The sequence below is a fragment of the Tamandua tetradactyla genome, chromosome 4, assembly GCF_023851605.1.
Source record: "Tamandua tetradactyla isolate mTamTet1 chromosome 4, mTamTet1.pri, whole genome shotgun sequence".
NCBI lineage: Eukaryota > Metazoa > Chordata > Mammalia > Pilosa > Myrmecophagidae > Tamandua > Tamandua tetradactyla.
Genome location: NC_135330.1, coordinates 67,354,855 through 67,375,416, shown reverse-complemented (window position 1 = coordinate 67,375,416; position 20,562 = coordinate 67,354,855). Strand labels below are relative to the sequence as shown.

Below are 20,562 nucleotides of genomic sequence, written 5' to 3'. Positions count from 1 at the left end.
TATTTCTCTATGTAAATATTTCCTCTAGATATGTCCATTATGCCAAATATAATGATTCTAATAACCATCCTAGATTCATCTAATTCAATTTAATTCTCCTGAAGTGCAAAACAAGTATTTGAAAGACAAAGATTAGCTCTATTGCTGCCACTCAGGAAGTGGAAAAGTTATTCAAGAGATGGTTTCTGACTGAGCTTCAATACTGATACCCTCTCCTCTAAGTTTGAGCTGGTGTACAGTACAAGGGTGAGATTTGGTGTGAAAATGTGCATTTGTAAAGCCCTAGGTCATTGGAACAAATTATCTGTTTTCACCGTATTCCCATCATCTTCAAATATGTGTAATCAATGCAAAGATTTGAGCTCAGTCTCTTAAGGGTTCAAATTATTGTCTCAAAGTTATATTTTCCCACAGGCTAGGACTGCCCCTTTGCACATTGAGATAAAATGTCATATTTCACATAAATATTTTTGTTCATGGAACAAAATGTAAAAGATCTCCTAATATATTTAACCCTGTCATGAGAAAATGGAAGCAGCTGTGTTTTGGACAATACATTTCAAGCCCCTGCACAGCCCCTGCAAAGTCAAATGGAAAAGGTATTTTCGTCATTCATACCCCTGCTTACTCTGGCACCCTCTTTTTTCTTTGTCCATCTAGCCCTTCAACTGTCTTAGAGAACTTTGTGGGATACTTTTCTTCCATTCCTCCCACTTGTTGGTACTGTCATTCATTGGTGAGTTGGTGTAGAGGCTTATGTATTCACATTTCTTTTAGGAGCAGGAAACTCCATGCAGGGGGCAGGAAACTCGTGGGTAGTTACTGACTGTTCTTGTTGTGTGGGAATGGGGTTATGCTCCGTGAGCACAGGGGAGCATGAGCTAATTTCTCTCTCTCTTTCAAATGAGTGTGCTTTTGTTAAAGGCAATGGGCCTAATGGTAAAAATAACTCTTGTTCATTGGCTGCTTGCTTTGTGCCAGTTGCTGAGCTAAATAATTTCCCAAGTGTAATTAATTTCATCCTTGCAACAGCTCTGCGAGCAAGGTACTGTATGAGCTGCCCTGCTCCTTGGAGTTTGTGTCAGAGCTGGAATTTGAACCCAGGTCTTTCTGAGCTCAAAATGTCTTCACCTTATGCTATATTGACTGAGTACACAAATAACAGTTGATGACCGAGGACCAGGTAGGATTAATGGAAAAAGAAATTCACCTTCATGGTCAGAGGGATTAAAATAGGAGCTGGAAGGCTTTATCCTTTCTGTGTGGCAGTACCTCCTCTTTTAATGACTTCCCCTTGCAGGCAAAATTCTCCAGAAGACTGCTGTTGACAGCCTTCAATGCATTATAAATAATGTCCCAGGTGCTCCAACTACTGGCTTCCCTCATACACCTCTAGGGAGCTTTGCAGAAGCCTCTCAAATTAACCCTCTCATGACTCACATTTCTGCTCACTTCCTGGCCTCCCTCTTTGAACTCAGTGTCATTTGCCCATATTGGATGGTTGCTTTACAGGTGCTCTTAAGTATTGTTGATAAGCAATTTTTGGCTCAAAGAAATGTTACTTTTCAGAGCCAGAATCTATCTGTGTCTAACAATTCCCAAATATTTATTTCGCTTGCTCTAGGTAGGGGAGAAAGTTCATCTAAACTACAGGCTCCTTGAAAGCTGAATTGTCTTTAAAATTACTTAATTAATTAATTGAGTGTCCTTAGCCTAATGGATAGGGTCCACAGTGGTTTCTCAGTAGAGGTTGATGAGCTAAACTGAATGTGAAGCCCTTGCCCTCAGCTCTGCAATGGGGAAATAAAGATGCTCCTCAGATAAGTCACATTTTAGTGAGGAAAGATGAGTACGGAGATCAGTTTAAAATAAATATGCATATAACTAGTACAAAACAGCAAAAGATCAAATATCACAAAAAATTCTAAAGCATTTTAGAGGCTGGAAAGATCTTACCCAACTACCTAAAGGGGTTATCAGAGGGCTTTAGATGCTCACCTAACTGATCACCTCCCTTACCTCTGGGCACTTGGGAGATGCCAGATAGTTGTTCTTCATAGTGGAGGTGGGAGGTACAGTGTGGAGAAACATTTTACTTTATACTTTTCCATTTTGAATGAATATTTTACAATAAATGCATTCTAATTATAATTAAAATAAAAAAGAAAGGACTTCCTATTTAGGATAGCGACTGATGGGCTTTTGAAAGCTCAGAAGGGTGAGAAGAATTCTAGACTGAAGATATAGCAGTAGGAAAAGCAGGGAAGCAGGCAAACAGTGAAGAGCTCAAAGAGTCAGAACTAGGGAGGTTGGGGTGTTGGACACGTGCAGGGGCATGGGGGCAGATAACTTCAGAATGGAAAGTTGGGGCCTTGTTGTAAAAAGTCAAAGATGCCAGCACTGAATTCACTTGGCTGTGGGAAATGCTGTCTTCTGACTTGAGCAAGGGAAAACCAGGGCTCAACTCTAGAGCATCCTCCTGGACTCTGCTCAAGACTTGGCTGTATGTTGGAGGACCTCGTCATGACCCTCACGTCCTGGAGCTCCTAAATGACAAGAGCGGATCTCTGCCCCATGGTCCAGTCCACCAGCGCTGAAACTCAAAGGGAGGACTGATGGTGAGACTTTTAAGAAATGTGTCGAGGAGACAAGGGATATCACCGGCATCTTCACAGAATCTTTTGTACCAGAAGTTTCCCTCTCTCTCGCTGGTCATGGAAAGTCAAGGCAGACATGGAGATTTCTTCAGTTTCATATATGCTGTTTTTTCCCTTTAAGAAACTAAAGAACATTTGTATTCTTACTCTTTTTTTCCCCATTTGTCTTTCTTCAATTTAGTATGTCTCAAATATGAACATAAGCACACAACATTCAACATACAAATTCATTCACTCTCCTGCCCCCCTCACCCCGCTCCCTTGGTTGCATTAGGAACAATGAGGGAAACAACTCAATTAATTTCTGAACAACATCTATCCACTGCTTTAGTCAATAACAGACTATTCATCTGTCAGAGTTCTCCATCAGCCACCTCCTGTGGCTTTATTCTTTTCCCATCATTTGGATCTATTCCATGCCATCCAGTCTGAATCCCTGACTCTCCCTCCCCTTACTTTTGTTGTTTAAATATTTCTGACTCTGGAATGAAAGCCCATTACCTGTTCTTTGAACCTAACCCCTTCATTGATGCACTTCTTTTATATTTCAAAGTTTTTCTTTGACTAATCTGGTGGTTTTGACTACTAAAGATGTTTTAAGCAAAGAGAACATAATAGCAAAAATGTCCCTAAGTGAATATAATTTTTTGCTGAAGAGGATTCATATCCACACTCCTGTTTTGCCAGCAAGATTACAATTTTTTATTTCATTCAAGAAATACTTATTGAAATCTACTAAGTGCCAATAAAACAACTCTTCTTTAAATTGGTAGCAACCCCTTCCACCTCCTTCGTCTTGTTTTTCCTGCGAAAATACTGATACTCATGAAAACCCCAGGTATAACTTAACTCTTACCTTGTTTCCTATCTTCTTCTTCACTTTTGCCCTCCGTGGAGGGAAAGCACAGTTTGACTGCCATCCCTCATAAAACAGGCTTTCACAGCATTGGAAGACCCCTGCCTTTCAGTTGAAATAGTCATGGCTTCCTTAATCTCTTCCTCACGGGTCCTATTAGAGTGTACTTTACTCATCTTCATTTCTTTACCATGAATCCTCTCCAACTTCACCATTGATTTTATTGGGAACTTCACTTTCATCTTTTTCTCTGCCTTTAAATGCCCCATACTATTTACATCTGAAATGTGTTTAATACTGTTAGGAGGAGGTGTAGTGCATAACATCTAGCAGCAGCGAGACTTTCTGAGGAACCAATCTTTGAGTACAACAAATCGTGCAAGTATCTATATCTACACACAAAAGAGGTTCTTTTTTTTTTTAAAGTTACAGAACACATTTAGGGATTGTGATGGTTAGGTTCTGCTGTCAACTGGGCCAAATGATGATGCCCAGTTGTCTGGTCAGGCAAGCACTGGCATGACCATTGCTGCAAGGATATTTTGTGGCTGCTTGATTAAATCACCTGCCAGTTGATTGTATCTGTGGTTGATTACATCTGCGATCAACTAAGGAATGCTTTCCACAATGAGATAATCCAATCAGGTGAAGACTTTTTAAGGGAGGAGAGAAACTTTTTCACTGCTTCTTCAGCCACTGAGCCTCTCCTGTGGATTCGTCCCGACCCCCCATTGCAGCCTCCAGCTTCATAGCCTGACCTATAGATTTTGAACTCTTCCATTCCCATGGTTGTGTGAGACACCTTTATAAACCTCATATTCACAGATATCTCCTGTTGGTTCTGTTTCTCTAGAGAACACTGACTAACACAGGGATAAATAAAAGATATAAAATGCAAAGGGAAACACACACACACACAAATGGGAAAAGATATAACTCTTAATTGTAAATGGAAGGGACAGAAGAGTACCTTTAGGCATTTCAATAAAGCAGAACCACTAATAGTACAAGTATTGAAATGCCTAGAATAAACCCAGGTGGCCCAGTGAATAATCTGATGGCTACTTGCAATCTGTAGTCTACAGCATTAGTAAACTGGTGGTTGAGGCTAAGTACCACAACTCTAAATACCAGGCTGTTTGGCAGTAGCATGCAGACCTGGAAATGCCAGCTCTTTAGACAGCAAAAGCTTAAGTCAATTGATTTTTTTCTGCCAACAGCCAGAGAAATACTTGATATTCTTAGTTGTAATATGTAGTATTTAATAAATTACATGACAAAAAAAACACAACTGGATAAATATATTGATCTAAGTTCATATTTGTAACATTTCCAGCTCTTTTGTAACTTTCATCTTCTTGTGCTCTTTAAACCAGACTTGCCAATTTGCCCAGAAGACATCCTACTCCCATTTTTTTCCTTTATAACACCTTCTTTCCCCATTTTAAAGGTGGAATGAAGGAAATCTACGCTCCTTACTGAACTCCTGGCCTAAGCCTTTAATCCACCACTGGGAAAGAAGCTACTTACAAGGCTGCTTTAAACATCATTTAAACACCAGGCATGGCCTGGACAAGATTGCAATGTATGACGCGGTGGTGTGCAGTTGTCTTGAAGGAAGGTGCACTCATTGACTTAGGGCAGGCACCTTGAGGCGAGTGCTAAGACATTTAAAAGTTCCTAGTGTTTCTGACACCCACAATCATCTCCAAATTATGTAATGAAGTTTGAAAGCTAAAAGCACTACAAAAGGCATTATCATAGCCCGTAATGAGTTAACCCATTCAAATGTGTAACGCAGAAAATGGTTTATTTGAATTCAGGAAATACTGAATTCTGTTTTAAAAAAACAGTACAGGGCGAGCCACCATGGTTCAGCAGTCGGAGTTCCCGCTTGCCATGCCAGAGACCTGGGTTGAATTCCCCGGTGCCTGCCTATGCAAAAAAAAAATAGTCCAAAGAGAAAAATCCTAACTCAAAACTTTCCCACTAAATACTGATACAAACATGTAACCAAGACTTTAAAATGTTATTCATTTAAATATATACAAACTCTTTTAAACTCGAATAGTGCTTAATATTTACTGAGGATGTATATGAGGAGGCGAAGAAGGTACAATAGAAAGAGAATAAATTCCAACAGCCTGGACAGTAGTGTTAACTCTATTATACTGCAAACTCTCTATAACAAAAATGTCTTTTTTTAAATTCCAATGAGGACAGGGATTTTCCTTAGGGAACCTGTGACCATTTCTCAGCTGTACTCATTCTTTTGGATTTAATGACAGCTGTGCTGTATGTTCGCCTGTAAGTATTTAAGTCAGTTTCAGTTTCAAAAGTCTTTGCACTTTCTGTCAGACCTGGCGCCACCAATGCTTCATTCTCGGACCTGGGTTTGCTCTCCTGCTGGTTGTCTTCCTCACACCCTTTCTGCTTAGACATTGGCTGATTTTCCTTCAACTTGTGCACAAGGAAGAGGTGCCTCCATAGCAAGCCATGAGACGTGGAGCAGAGGCCACGCTTCTGGCACCGGTAAGAGGAACCATCCGATCTGTGCTGCAGGACGTGCTCTTGGAACTACAGAAGATTTTGGTGGTGAAGCCACAAGCAGCACATTTGTGAACCTGAAAACATTTATCTTTAGCTTTTTCAGTGGTTGAGTAATTGCTACTCTGGGAGTTCTGAACTCTAAAACTGGTTCTTCCACCTTTCGCTTGGGGCTGAGAACCTTGGTATCTTCTTTTATTTCTGTTTCCTTTTCACTGGTGGCTTCTGTGATTTCTTTTAAGTCATGGTCCTTAGTGGAGATCTCTTTTCCAATTACTCCTTTCCATTCAAGGATTTTCTGTCCTCTTTATTTTGATTCGTTGAATTTTGAGTTGCAGGTTTAATATTCAAAGGCAAGATTCTACCCAAATTTGGAGACCCATTAATACTTTCCGTTTAGTGTACAGACTTGCTATGGTCCATCATAAGTTGCTTTTGGCATGTAAAAGAGAACACTCTGGACATCTGAAAACAGACACATTCTGGTTTTCAATATGTTGGTCAAAGTGGCAATACAGCAAGGTTTGCAGGTTAAATACAGCATCAGACATGGGACATTTATATATATATAACTTTTGATTCTCTAGGACATTGTGTTTAAGCATGGGAATGTGTACTGGGCAGATTTAAATGCCATGGGACAAATAGGGCACTTGTGGAAATACTTCACAGTGAGAACCTTGAATGTGAGACTTCACCGCAGCCATGTCAGTGTATATAACATTGCAAGATCCAAATCAAAGGCCAACTCACTGGGTGTCGTGCAGACAGTTCTTGATGAGGTGGGTCTAGAAGTGTACCAATCTGCAGATGGTCTCACACTCAGGGCATGTGTAGGGGAATTTGTGCTGATGACTTCTCTGGTATGGTGCAAAACTGTACTGGTTAGGAAGAAGCATCTGGCAGAGAGTGCCTGTTTTTTGTTCACTAGTATCTGCAGTCTCCTGGAAACGTGTCACAAGTGAGATCTCATCCTGGAAAACTTCATTACACACCAAGTGCTATGTCTACAGAGTTTGGACGACGCTTCATCTAGGGGCATAGCTGAAATGATGTGTGTGCTTGAAGGAGAAGAAATGACTGTCCCAGTTATGCCAGACTGAATTTTTGTTACAGTGTGTGTGCCAGCTCCCACAGAGCTCTGAGGAGTGGAAGATGAAGCAGAAGTATTGCTAGACAGAGGAAACTATCATTTGATCTGCTGGGACTGGCTTTAAAATTAAGTGGGCGCACTGCATGACAATTCCTTTCTCTCTATGCCCACAAGCATGGGAAAGCAAACTGCACTTGTTGTAAAAACCTATGCTCTTTGTACAATGGTTACTGGTTACTCCAACGTGCACACTATGCCTATAATAGTGCGGGGTCGGACTCTTTTCAAGAACAAAGGAGTTACCACATTCCAAGCACTTAAAACCAGAAGTCTTAAAGTGATACCTGCCTTAGCAGGAGGACTGAGGTTTGGGGTATACACTGAGACTGGATTGACATCACTCAGCACCTTGTTGAAAGCTTTCACCCTAGAACTCGGCAGGGAGGACTCAGAACACCTTTTTGGGTGGCTGCAAGGCTGCTGCATTATTACCTGCTTTATACTTGGTGGAGCTCCCAGGTGGTCTGGGCACCCTAACACAGAAGGTTAAGGTTGGCAAGGTACCTGATCTTTGTCACGAGTTTGTGGTTGGCCAGGCTGGATGCTGGCACCACAACTGTTTGCTGCTGGATAGCTTTGGCAGCTTCAACAATGGCACTGCTGGCACTCTGCAGAGGCAGTAGATATGACTGTGGCTTTTGCCATCATGTTGTTAGTGAACTTCAAATTAATGACTTGAGATCCTGCCGCCTTCATGGCAGAAACTGGGAGGAAGGCAGTAGCCATAGGCTTGACGGTGACCTGCCTGGGTGTCAGCTCCATGGGGGAAATGTCATTGGTGACAACAGCTGACTGGAGAGGTGCTCTGGAGGGAGAAGAAAGGGCAGTGGCTGAAGCTGGAGAGGGCAGAAGGGATGTCATAGAAGCCATCATGCTTGTCGCCTGTTCTGAAGAAGTTTTTTTCCAAAATCTTGATCTCTGCAGAAGTCTCAATGGTCTTCATGCAGACCTCAGGAACTGCTGGTGTCAATCCCACAAGATATGATGGGGATCCCTGGCTGCTGTTTTTGCTTGAAACATTCCTGCAACTATATAATTGGTTTACAAGTGGTTTTTCACCCCATCAATGGGACCCTGGGACTCAGGAGATGTTTCAATGGCTCTTGGACTATCGTTTCCTTCTTTTGATAATGGAGAGGATTCCCTTGAATTGGTCACTTGTTCTTTGCAAGAGTCTAAAGTAGCCCTTTTCAGCCTTCTTAGCACTAAGTGCTGCAACTGCTGCTGTACATGAAGAAAGCTTGGAGGCCAACTTCTCTCTGACACTGCAACACTGGCAAAGTTAGTGTCATTCTTCTCAGAGCTCAGCTTTCCATTCACGTACCCTGTTTTGAGGCAACCTGTCAGAGATTTTCTTCAATTTATCATCCACTTTTCTAACTTTAAAAGGTTCATAAACACTCAGATTTATAGCATTTGTTTCTGCTTCTCCTTTAACAACTTTGTTTATATCTGTATTGCCTAGAATAGATCCGTTTTGCTTAAGTTTCCCCCCTCCAAGTACCTTGAATTTGTCATAGTCTTGTCGGGAAGTAGATCTGTCAATACGTTTGACCTAAAATGTGAATGCATTTCCTCCTTGTCCAGGGGTCATTCACTTCTATTTTCTCATCCTCATCAAACTCCTCAGCACTTGAGATAGGGCTAAACAGGCAGAAAGTCGAGTCTTTTAAAGTCACCTCTGAGGAAGTTGCATCTGCTTGGACTTCATTCCATCTTTTCTGTAACTGTGCAGAGTGGGATTGTAAGGAACCCATTGTGCAAGCCAGTGCCTGTGGAAGGAATGCCATCTTTCTCCACGCCCAATGAGCAATCAAGATTCCAAACGTCCTTAACAATAACGCTGACCCCAATGACAGAAGACAATGGGGAATGGGAGTTTTCTACTAGCGCATTCTGCTTGTCCTGGCTTCTGTGGCATTTACCCTGACTCAATAGCTGCTTTAGGATCAGATATGGGAAGCCGAATGCATCCAGGAGGTCATGAAGTCTGGGGTCTTCATATTCCCCACGGTCATAAATATGTATCAGATGTTCTTATGAACCTTGACCTTCTGGAAAGACTTTTGACCAATGTTGAGTTACTGTCTGTCACACGATTGCATTCTCTGCAAATATGAAAGGGTTAAAAGCAGCCCCAGTCTAAAGGCCTTAGGCCTTCACAATGGTCAGCAGTGTCCCCAACAGTCTTCAGTAGTTTCTAAAAGGAAATGCACAAAACAGAACATACCCTCCCCCTCCCCCGCCCCCCACTGGCTGCCGCAGCCGTTAAGCCACCGCGTCGCAGTTCGGGTGACCTTTGTTCCATGCGGCGCCGCAGAGAGCCGCGGCTGCTGCAGGTGTCGTCGTCGCGGCGGCAGCTCTGGCTGCTTCTTCGTTATGGGCGTGTCCCCTGCATTCCTGGCTGTTGGTGTCTACGTGTGTGCCTGTGCGCTGGAGCCGCCGCCGGCGCGGGGGCCGGGAACCTGTGCAGCCCCCGCCCACCGCCACCTCCGCCGCCTCGCGGTGCACCCGCTCGGGGCCCCGCGCCTCGCGTGGAACCGCGCTCTAAGTCACGGGTGCCAAGGTCGGATGTGGGCCGGGCTCACTGTGATCTTACTGATAAACCTGACCGGATTATACTGTGTCCCACTGTGGCCTTGGGATGAAATATTGGGCACTGCCAAGATTTCCCACAGAAACCTACACCAACCTTTAACCTAGCAATCTTTACCGTTTATTGAGTACTAACTATATGCGAGGTAGATGATTTAATTCATTATCTCATTTATTTTCAGTTAAATAGACATGACAGACTTAACTAATTGTCTCCCAATACCTGTCTCCCCCTTTCCCCACCCCCCTCTTTTTCTGGAGAAATGGAGACTCTGAGTTTGAGATGGGCACATGACCCCTAGGAATATAGACTAAATTTCCAGTTCCCCTTGCATAGAGATGTGGCCAGGTGACTTAAGCTTTGGCCAGTGGCATATGAGTGGAAGAGTTATTTATAACTTCTGAGAGGTATCCTCACAGGGGACAGGGGAGGTAGTGCAATCTCCTTCCTGCTGGGTGAACTGTGGACAAAGTAATTGGAGCTTGGAAGTCATTTTGCACCATACAGTGTAAGCATGAGCTGGGGGAAGATGGTGCAGCCAGATCAAAAGGGCCTGGACTCCTGATTATTTGTGAAGCCACCACACTCATCCAGAATGACCTGCACCAAGATTATTTTTATCTTTTTAATAACATGTTTAAGTCACCTAGGGTTTTAGAGTTTCTGTCACTCATAGCTGAATCTAATACTAATTGATACTGTAGGTTCTAATGGTCCCATTTAGGAGAGGAGGAAATTGAGGTTCAGAGTGGTTAAGTAACTTGCTTCAAATTACATAAGTAGCAAGTAGTAAGAGGTGAAGTCTGGCTCTCTTTGACCTCAAAATCTCCTGCAATGAGTCTCCTCCTGCTATAATATTTCCTTTTAGTGAGAACAGGCCTCTAAACTTCTTGTCTTCTTTTCTGGTCTGAACATTCTTCTAAGATACTTGGGTTGAATTCCTACTGCATGGAGAAAGGTATGGAAGCAGAGAGAGGTCTGGAAACCCCTTTAACTGTCTTGAAAGATGTTCTAACCAACCTATGTACTTGTGATTGTTAAGGCTGGAGGAATTTTCCCTCTAAGTGCCCAACATGTTTGCCAAGTAACTCCTTCTTAAAATGCAGGGCAGGGTGAATGTCATGCACACCCTGTCAAATTGCTAAGCCTTCCTGTCCAAACAAATCTACTCTGCTGTTACTTTATTCCTCTGGCATGTTGATTCACATGCTTTGCTTCTCCCGCTGGGGATTGGGGCCCAAGCATGTCAGAGAAATTGAATGGCAGCAACTATTTCTGCCAAGACCAAAGCAAATATCCCTGGTAACAAGGAAAGGGAGAGGCTCACTGTGAAGTGTCCTGGCTTCTGTATAAGTCTTCTGCCAGAGGATTCCAGAAAATTCCTTCAGGTACAGATACTCTTAAAGTCCCTCAAATGCACAAAAATAATATCTGTGCCACAGTCAAAAACACAATTCCAACAGAGAAAAGTATGCCCACTTTTGCTTGTGTGGACTTATATGGTCCCATGTGCAGCTCTAATCTAAGTCACTGCGTGACCTTGAGAGAAAAAGCATATTGTGTTGAAAGAGCACAGGGTTGAGATTCTGAAAGCCTGGCTACTGGTTACAGCTCTAACCTTATGTAGTTTAGTCTTCAGCAAGTCATATCACCTCTCTAAGCCTCCCAGCTTTACGAATGAATGGGGATTCATTCATTCACCCACCAATCCATCCATCCATCCATCCATCTGTCTGTCCATCCATCCAGTTCAAAATTTATTAGATGTATATGTTTCTGGGTTCTGGGTCCACAAAAATGAGCAAGATATGGCTCCTCCCCTGAAGGAGTTTATAATCTGTTTGAAAGGGTTATAATAAATGTGAAAATGTTAATGGGTATTAAGATACTTACAAAAATATAAATGGCATACAAAGGGTTATTTTTAAGTCACAGTTTTTGAGACCTCAGGGTCCCCTTCATTAAGAGGGGAGCGCTCTCAATTCTGTAAGCATGGAATTAGTGAACTGGCTGCTATCAGTAACTGTATCATAGATTAGGCATCAAATGGTGACTATAGACCTATCCTAGGAAAAGCATGTACTGAAAACCAACGTGAAATTTTCATCTTCAGGGTCCCTGCCCAAGTTCAGTATCTAATGGAAGCCTTAGGCCATAGATTCCTATCCTTTGGATTGGAAAATGCTTCTGTCAGCCCGGAGAGAAATTTCAATATTTTATTGAAAGCATTTTGCAGCCAGAAATCTTTTTTTATTTTTAGTTTTTTTTTTTTTTTTTTGCCTGTGCCTGTATAATTTAACTATGATTTAATAGCTTCTTTCATTTACTTGTTAAATTATGCTTTTCTGTCACCTCCCCTTTGGGTTTTCCTGCCTTTTAGTCCTACAACCTCCCATTATTTATTAATGTCCCATAATACATGATCGAGGCAGGCAGAAAGCAGCCATTTCAAAATGATTTAGGAAGCTCCTGGCAGAAAAACAACAAGAACAGGAGCATATGCTCCAAGAATCTCCCCTATACTTGCTTTTTTTGGACCAGAGTCTGATAGTTCTCAGCCATCATCTACGTGGGACCTCCCCTCCCTGCCCCAACCCACACCTCTGGGCCATTTTCCTGCTCTGAACAAATGCAAAATACTTGGCTCACAATGACTGTTGAGTCACAGTTTATGTTGTTTCCAAGTGCCAACTGCTAGAATGAGCATGCGCCTCAGATTTGTGTTCAACCTGAAGAGACACTAAGAGGTAATTTGGCTTTCCCTCTAAGGGTGGAGCCCTATCTTGGATTAGGAGATTTCAGATACTTTGATTCTTTAGGTACTCAGTCTTGGAAGGAAGGCTAAAACAAACTAGGAAGATGGTCCTTTCTTCTCTACAACTGGAAACATTTGACCCATGGAATAGGGATTAGGGATCATTTCAAAGTACAGTAGGGAAAATACAGGTGTTTCTTAACTTACTCTAGAGTGTGAATGGTCTTGTATCTGGAACCTCATCACAATTCTGCTTCCTAAGGCATTTGTTAGTGGGACATTAATTCAATTCTCTGATCTGGGTTTCCTTTTCCTCATCCATTAGTGTGTGCTTTGAAGTAACCTGGCACCTATTCTGTGACTCTGTGGATGAAATACGGAGGTTCTACAGGGATGGGGGAGAATGTCACCCAGAGAAATGTAGTGACTAATCCAATGCCTTTTAGCTGGAAATCAGCCAAGCCAGAAGTAGAATCATTTTTGGCAGTGAATTTTTCTTTGAGGTAGGTTATTTAATCTTTTGGAGAAAACCTATATTCAAGTTCTTAGCAGGGTGCCTGGCATTAAATACATGTTTGCCTTCTTATTCCAGGTCACCACAACTGAGGCAGGACTTACCAGGAAGGTCGCCGTTGGATATGGACCCATTCCTGGAATGAGAATGTAGAGACCTGAGGGTTCGTCCTGGCCCATCTGCTTACTAAATGGGCAATTTTGGATGAACTGCTTTGCTCTCTGGGCCTCAGTCTGCTCATCTGTAAAATCAGAGCACTGGATTAGGTGGTCTCTGAAATCATTTCCTGCTCTAATTTTAATCTTGACAGTGCCTTAGTGGAGATTGTAGTGACTTGGATCACAGAGCTGGACTCTAGAGTGAGGGGGATGGTTTGCCCAGAATGTAATAAGGGAGTCAAAGCTCAAAGTGCTTGAGGCTTTGCGTTTGTTGTATTGGGTGATGACTGAATTAAAGCAGAAGTATTTCTTCTACTTCTTGGGCTGCCTAGCCTCTTTCTCTTTTTTGTGGCCATAGCTGTCACTTGGTATATACTGCATTGTGATACTCACTGGATCCTTTTAGCTTTGGGGGAACATTTTTGCACTAAGGCTGGGCATGCTTGTGTTTCCTCCTTCATCCTCGAGTATACTCATTTGTTTCAGCCTTCCAGATGGCAGGAGGAACCTCAAAGCATTGTCCTCTGGGCACATGTCCTGACTTCCCCCTGGGGCCTAGATGGCTATCTCCCATCTGGTGATCTAGAATTAAAACCCAAGGACAAGAGAAGAGATCTGAGATAAAATAACAGCTGGGCTAGTGATTCTGGTCCCACTGTCCCTCCATAATATTCCGTCCCAGCCCCCTGCTGTGCCTTGTGATGGGTGGCTACTGCAGTTAAGTCAGTCCAGAGACTGGAGCTTTGGATTTCTCTTGCTCACCCCAGGTTCTGTCTCTGCAGCCAGCCTGACTTTGCGGTGATCTCTGCAATTCTTCCATTTAAATTTCTGCAGCGCCCAGGGTTTGCAATGACATGCTTCATTCCTCCAGAAGTTTTCATTCCCGTGGCACCAAGGCTGGGAAACTTCAGAGGGCCAGGCTGTTCTGTGACTAACATAAATGTGTAATCTGCCTAAGCCTTGACTAATGCATTCCTTGCATTATTAAACACAGATTAAATATATATGGGTATTTAAATGTAATGTGTTATTTTCCTAAATCTAGCTTTCCTCGATGTTCCTTTGACTTATGCCTTTTCATTGCTCATAATTATCTCAGGGATCATGAATTACAGGCAAGAATCTGCTGGAGTTCCCTAGCAGCAAAGACTTTACCATCCCATTACATTTGCCCAAGAGATGTAGCAGTAGCTCTCTCGCCCAGAAAATTATTGCTTGGATTCTTCACATGGGAATGTATTTTTTCCCCTCCTAGGTAGAGCTTATTCCTCACGAATAATTCAAAGACAAAGATAACTAGAGCCTGGGAGGTTTGTGGGTTTGTTCCTCTTCTGCAAGAATACTTGTGTCTGGAACAAGTCAGTGAATAACAAACTCAGTTCAGAATTTGGCACCTTCACTCATTCCTCACCAGCTGTACTAACAGCCACTTGTCCTCTGTGGGTTCTTGGAGAGCTTCAGTGGATCCTGATTGAATTTGCTTTTTAATATTCTAGCTTACTTGAAAGGTTCCTGTTCAAAACTCCAGCCAATGGCAGGGAAACTGCAACCATCAACTTATGTTTGAGGCAGAAGGCTATCTTCGTTTTCCCACTCCTGCATATGCTAGTTTTCCTTTCTCTAAGAGATGGGAGTGAGGCTTCATCTTGAATATCTTCAAGGTCTCTGGAGGCTCTGACCTCCCATGGTTCTCTGGACCTCCAAGAGGCCAGAGAGGGCAATACATTCTCAGTCTCCACTTAGCAATGTGGTCTTATTCTCCACTACCCCTAAAACATGCTCTTCTCTGAGGCTTGGTTAAAGATTTTACATCTGATGCCAATCTGTCTGTACTAGTCAAAGTTCTCCAACAGGGATATATGTTATTGGCTCATGTGACTGTAGGGTGGACAAGTCTGAATTCTACAGGGCAGGCCACAAGCTGCCATCTCCAATGAAGGCTTTTGATGAATTCTCAGAAGAAGCTGGCTGATTGAAACAGAGGTGGAGTTTGCCTTCAACCCAGTCAGTTGTTCAGGAGATTCTGCCTATGTGCCCTATGTTTATTTGCATCAGTTTATTAGACTACAAGCCATTGGTTGTGCTGGAGCTGGCTTACAAAGGTTAGCAAGAGCTAATTGTGAACATTTCTTACTAACTTTTCTTTCAATGACGTCACGTTGGTAGCTTAAAAATCAGCCATTGTGGGAATAATTACACCATGGTAATTGGCAAAAGCAAAGTCCCCCTTCCTAAAACCCCCTTCCCAGAGAACTGATTGTTAAAACTTACCAACACACCACTGTAATAGCTCCCTGAGGGCACCGAACGGTTCCTGTATCTCTCTTTATATAACTAAACATTATTGGGGTGATATGGAAGAAGACATGCCAGATCATAAATCTTTCCCCACATGAGTAAATAAGTTTTAATTCTCTGCTAAGTGTTACTATCCTCCAAACTTGCCTCCTTCTTATAGTACTGTCCTTTTTTTGCCTGGGCAGGCACCAGGAATTGAACCCAGGTCTCCGGCATGGCAGGCAGGAACTCTGCCTGCTGAGCCACTGTGGCCCACTTTCAATAATATTATCTTATTGGTGTTATTTTTTCTTAATGGGGAGACCTACTTGATCCTACCACTACCCAAGCCTCCCTGAGGATTCTCGTTCTTCTGAATGTGTGAACCAGATTTCCCTGAATTGGCAATCATTGGGGTTGTTTGAAAGAAAGAAGCTTGACCGTGTTCTCCTGAGCCCAGAACAATTATTTTGATAATTCCCTTTTCTAATAAGAGAATTACCAGAACAAGTTGATCTAAGTCTTATCTGGGTGAGAAGACAAGAAGCAAATGTTGAGCTTTTTCCTCCTATCTTGAAATTCTTCCTAAGTAAGAATTTGACTTTGCTTGTCTTCCATAAAGTGCCTAGTCTTGTACCTGGAACTTAGTAGACGTTCAGTAAATGCTGTTTCAATGAGCAAATTATTGTATTTGACATCCATGATTCTGAACATTTGGAAAATGAATGCGGCTTATAGTTGGGGTATGGAGAAGGTGGCAAAAGGATTTATCCTTTTGCTGAACCCTACTTTAATTCTTTACATTTCAGTCTAAGTAGTAACCAGGCCTCTCAAAAGAATGAAGGTCACTGTCAAAATGTGAGGATGCAAAGATGAGAGATGGGTTGGGGTAGGAGGGATGCCTGGTCCTTCGTATATTGCCAGATTTTTAACTTTAAGGGACCTTCAACAAAAAGTGTCTGTAACTCAGGTAAGCAGGGAGTTAAGGTCTGAGGAGAATGGAATTTTCCATGCGGTTGTGCAGACTTGTTTTAACCACAGGAATGAACACAAGATTCAACTTGTTCTCTCAGCTATTGTCTGAAAATCTTTTCCCTCTAGCCACCGGCAGCTGGAGGTTTTAATGTGACATTTTTCTAAGCATTATGATGGCTCTCTGGCCTTCTCTTTATAGCTTTTTTTTTTTCTTCCCTCCTCCTATATGCTCACTCCTCTGGCTTTCAGCTGTTTTCCAATAAAGCAAAGAAAGATAGGTGGGTTTGATTTACTTATTTACTTTAAAATTGTGTGTCTACTTTCCTTTCTGAACGCCCACCTAGCAACTCCTCCCTGAAACCACAAACTACCACCCTACCACTTCCCAAATCCCAAAGCACGGCACAGATAGTAAGCTAAATTCATATGCTATTTGAGCCACCCTAGCAAGTGTTCTACAATAGCCTCATCAACACAGGAGAAGCCTGGGTACCTATTCTCTCATTTAATTATTGCTGTCAGGTCCTAAACGCCATCTGAGTTTTAGTTAGAGGTGTTATTTTATGAACTTTGCTTCAGATTTTCCAACGTGGGTGTGGCTTCCTCTAATGCTTCTACCCAATCCCAACCCTTCTTCATCCACTCATCTTAAATCAAGAAAGAACGCAGAAAAAGTTGTCCCAAAACTGATGGACAGTTTGGGGATTGGAACAGATAGATTATTTCACAGATCATCTCTGTTGAGTGCTTTGGTATTCTTGCTGCTTCTTTTGCCTGGTTCTGAGTTCTCCCTGTGTCCAAGGATGACAAATGGCAACAGAAAAGTCAACATGACTTGGAACCTCAAGCAGGCCAAAAGCTCAGCACTTGCTTATCCCTGCCAATATTGCATTAGGAAAGCATACCTGCAGACAATTATTTTTTATTTTGTTTTAAAGCAGCATTACAGACATTGAAACAGATTACTTTCCAAAGCAGTCCCCTTTGATTAGGTGCAAAAAAGGTTAAACAAAAAGTCAAACTTTGGTTTCAAATATAAGCCACTTTTATTCTACTCATAATCATAATGCTCCAATGTATTTAAGATTTAATTATTTGGAATTAGAATTAAAAAAGACATCCTGTAATTACCATTGAACTTATCTTGAGGCATAAATCTAATAATTAAACACTTTCAGATTTCATTCAGTTAGTAATTAAAATTAAAAAAAAAATACTGTGGATTCCTTTCCCTTTCTAAGAAAAGTTCTATTACCAATGGATTTTTTTTTTTTTTTTTTTTTTTTTTTTTTAAAGGAAAGACAGAGAGAAGGAAGGAAGGATAGAAGGAAGGAAGGAAGGAAGAAAGGGAAACATCTTTAAACATTTTCTTGTTTTATTGTATTCTGTTTCTCCGTTTTTTGTTACATGGGCTGGGGCCGGGAATCGAACCGAGGTCCTCCGGCATAGCAGGCAAGCACTTTGCCCGCTGAGCCACCGCGGCCCGCCCACCAATGGATTTTAATGGAAAGATCTGGAAACCGTTGTGTGTAAAATACAACTGTTAACAGATTATAATTTAAGTTATTTATAGTCCTATCCCCTCAAAATCAGTGTGTTTGAGAAGATAAGAAATGACAGAGTTAGGAGTTGGATCTGACTGAAAAATATTTCCTTTAAGAAAGACAGCTCCCTAGGCTTGAGTTTCATTTTTATTGTTGGCAACGAAAGGAAAGCAGGTCCTGTGCAATTTTTATGAGAACTGAGTTCTGTTCTCTGATCAGTTTTGGCAAAAAAAATAGTGGCACATATGTTTTCCCCTCCTGGAGGTGGAACGTGGGAGTGAGGTTTGGCAGGAGCAGATGATTGTACTATCCAAAGGGAAGGTCTTGGGGAAGTCTGTGCTTGGGATAAGTTAGTTCCTTTCACGGCACTGGGTCCCAAATGTGAACAAACCAGGCCCATTGCTTCTGAAAGAGAAGAGGAGAAGCTGACCGGTTAGGAGAAAATGTCTGCTTAGATGGTACATTCTCTTGGAGCTAAGAAGTAAGCATATTGTCTGCTTTAGTTTTCTAGGGCTGCCACAACGAAGTACCACAAACTGGATAGCTTGAAACAACATAAATTTATTGTCTCACATTTCTGGAGGCTAGGAGTCCAAAGTCAAGGTGTTGGCTGCGCCACACTTCCTCTGAAGTCTCTAGGGAAGAGTTTGTTCCGTACCTTTCTCCTGGTTTCTCCTGGTGGCCCTGGGGATTCCTTTGTTTGTAAGATGCATCTGCCACTGTCTTCATCTGGCTGAATTCTCCCTTGGGAACTATCACTGTGGTTTTTCGGTGGCCTTTTCCCCTCCTGTGTCTGCATCTAGGTCCCGTTTCCTACTCTTCTAAGTTCACCAGTCATATTAGATTAGGGCCGAACCTTGACCTCTGTTGGGGAATGAATCGTGTCCCTCAAAAAAGGCATGTTCAGGTCCCAAACACTGGTCCTTTGGGTGTGAACTTATTTGTAAATAGGACCTTTAAGATGTTGTTAGTCAAGGTGTGCCCAAACTGAAGGAGGGTGGGCCTTAATTTGAGGTGGCTCAAGTCCATACAAGGAAAGAAAACTGGACACAGAAAGAGAAGTCACAGGGAGCAACCAGACGCTAGAAGTCATTGGAACCTGGAATAGACAGAGGACACCACCCATATGCATTGCCATTTAACAGAAAAGCCAAGGAAACCCAAAGATTGCAAGCCAGCCAGAAGATACCAGCTCTGGGAGGAAGCAAGCCTTTCAGTCTCTGAAACCCTGAACCAGTAAATTCCAGCTGTTGTTTTAGCAGTCAGAAAACTAAAACCACCTCATATTAATTAATATCTTCAAAGGCCCTTTTTCCATATAAGGTCATGCTCACAGGACCAGAAGTTAGGACATGAACATGTATTTTGGGGAGGCACAACTTAAGCCATAATAACACCCCTCAGTCAATCCCCAACAGGAACAGAAACCAGTGTTAGAAGAGCAAATCAGAAAATGTGAAGGAATGAGGTCTAGACCATCCCACTGACCAGCTGCAGGGTCTAATAACCCTGTCTGATTGGGGCAGGGGAGTCTCTCTCCAAGGACCTAACCCACTTTGATGTTTTATAACCAGTAAAATGCTGCTTCTCTGGGGATGGGCTGCACATTAAATAAAGAACACTACGGTATGATGAGCGATGCCTGATAACTTGGACTTAGGGAGAGAAATTTGGAATAGAAACAGAAAGAGTAGGCTACTATAAAAGGAAGTGGGAGAATGGCCTTTGTCAGGAAAAACAATGATAATAAGGATAGTATGGTAATAGCATCGAGGCACTTTATCCATGCGTTCCTCACTTACCTTTAGATTGACCTTGGAAAGCGAGTGTTATCTTCATTCTGAAGAAGAGGTAACTAAGACTTTGAGAGGTAAAGTGATTAGTTCAAAGCATGCATGTCACCAACCAGATTTGTTATTAACCACTGCAGTATAGGAGGGTTCTCAAGAGGGGTGCTCTCAGAATCTCCCAGAGCTTCAAAAATGAAGATACTTGGCTCTTACCCCAAATATACTGGGGAAGTTAAAATTCAATTTTTGGAGCCAGACAACTTGGGTTTGTTAATACCTGTTACACCTCAGCCAATCATTGAACCTTACTGAATCTTTTCTTTTTTTAACTTTTTTTTATTGCAAAATATAACATATATACAAAGCAAAGAAAGACAAAAACAAAAATTTTCAATGCACACTTCAACAAGCAGCTACTGAACAGATCCCAGAGTTTGTCATGGGCTACCATTCCATCATCTTAGATTTTTCCTTCTAGGTGCTCCAAAACACTGTAGGCTAAAAGAAATATTTACCTCATCTGTAAAATGGGTATCATTAATGTACCCACATCATATGATTAAGGGAAAGAGATAATACATATAAAGTGCTTAGTGTAGTACCTGACACCCAGCATGTGCTCAATAAATTCAAGCTACTATTAATTATTTCATGTGAGGATTGTCTTAGACTTTGAGGAATGATGGGATTTAAAATAGATGGAGGGAACCTACAGGAAAATATTTCATTTTCTCTTTTTC

The 20,562-nt window shown here is 42.1% G+C and overlaps 1 long non-coding RNA gene and 2 pseudogenes across 2 annotated transcripts; 1 reads left to right on the top strand and 2 right to left on the bottom strand.

Moving 5' to 3' along the window:
* Positions 1 to 5,745: 5,745 nt before the first annotated feature.
* Positions 5,746 to 6,483, bottom strand: LOC143680282 (zinc finger protein 532 pseudogene; annotated as a pseudogene).
* LOC143681002 (zinc finger protein 532 pseudogene) lies at positions 6,355 to 9,703 on the bottom strand (annotated as a pseudogene).
* Positions 9,704 to 12,520: 2,817 nt separating this feature from the next.
* LOC143681003 (uncharacterized) lies at positions 12,521 to 14,224 on the top strand. Of its 2 annotated transcripts, none has more exons than XR_013174309.1 (4): positions 12,521 to 12,556; positions 12,890 to 13,067; positions 13,157 to 13,241; positions 14,019 to 14,224. It is a non-coding gene; the product is annotated as an uncharacterized LOC143681003 (long non-coding RNA). The 2 variants fall into 2 exon arrangements; XR_013174308.1 differs by having other exon boundaries at positions 14,004 to 14,224.
* Positions 14,225 to 20,562: the final 6,338 nt, after the last annotated feature.